We start from the raw sequence: 1371 nt of genomic DNA on the forward strand, positions 1-1371 counted from the left end.
ATCGCAACGAGTCTCGGAGAGGAACTAGCTTGAAAATAGATTTTTTAAATTGATCAATATTTTACATGTTTTTCTAGACCTATTTTACACTTAAAGCCGCGAAATAGATGATTTTATTTTATTTTACGACCGTTACAAATTCTGAACATTTGTAACTGTTGTTACCCCAAAGCAAAAGTTATCACAAATTTTAGATTCTTGCACAGCCTCTGACTATTTTTGGACCGTATGAATATGCTCAATTGCGGCATGTTTAACAGATTTAGAGCATATTATGTCAAGTGGTAAATTTGCCTAACACTGGTACCTATCGCGAAAGCAGTCGATAAAATTTACCAACCCGCTTGATTATATCGACCGATAAATTTATCTACTCGAATTGGTATCGCGAATGTATTCAACTGAGCAGTCGGTAAAATTATAACAACCCATAAAAATACCTATCGAGTAGTTTCTCCGTCTGTCAAATTACCATGGAAACCTAGAGTTTGTTTACTTGTAACAACGTTACAATTAATGCGACTTCTATCGTATCGAGAAGCATTTTAGTTCGTGAAGCACCCAAAAGATTAGAATGATAAATTCATTATTCTTTTTAAAAGATGCGGAGAATGAAGAGGGAATAAATCTAGCAGCGTACCGTAGGCGATTGAAGAAGCATTTTGATCCGCTTGAATTATCGGATAAAACGTAAGCGTATTGGCTCAACAATCGTTGCCACTGTTTTAACATGTTGTTTTTTCAACTTCATTAACAATTACCGAGTTCCGAAGAGGCTGTTTGAAGAAATCCTTGCCAAAGTGGAACTAGCATAAGCATAAGCGTGGGTTATCGGCGGAAGAAAAATTGAGAACAAAACTGCGATTTTTTGCACAAGGGTCGTACCAACAAGGTGTTGGTAACGATTTTATTATGGCAATTGAACGTGAACTAGCGTATTTCATAACCATGGATATGACTGCCGACGAAAAAGCAGACGCCAGGAGATTTTTTTATAAAAAATTACCTGTGCTTGTGTAGTGATGTGCACCTATGGAACTCACATCAGAATTGTCGCACTTTACGACATCCCAATTCAATATTTGAATAGAAAACGGTTTTACAGTTTAAACGCTTTAATGGTAAATATTAAATTTAACACTTCTTTATAAAATGCTTATTGATAATGATCTTCTAGATATGTGACCACAGGCAAATGATCCTATTTGTAGATAATACAATACAAGCCCAATATCTTCATACTTAGAAGAAAAATGAAACGGTGGTGACCGAACGATGAAGCTGTTGGGTTTGTCTATTTACATATGACATTCTTGTACCCAATATTAATGATTTTTCTATTGTTGTTTAGGGGACTCTGCTTACCCTTTA

The 1371-nt window shown here is 35.4% G+C and overlaps 1 pseudogene; it reads left to right on the top strand.

Annotated features, from left to right (window-relative positions):
• Positions 1–574: 574 nt before the first annotated feature.
• Positions 575–1151, top strand: LOC131293365 (uncharacterized; annotated as a pseudogene).
• The last annotated feature ends 220 nt before the right edge of the window (positions 1152–1371 follow it).

Source organism: Anopheles ziemanni, chromosome 2 (assembly GCF_943734765.1).
Source record: "Anopheles ziemanni chromosome 2, idAnoZiCoDA_A2_x.2, whole genome shotgun sequence".
Taxonomy (NCBI): Eukaryota; Metazoa; Arthropoda; class Insecta; order Diptera; family Culicidae; genus Anopheles; species Anopheles ziemanni.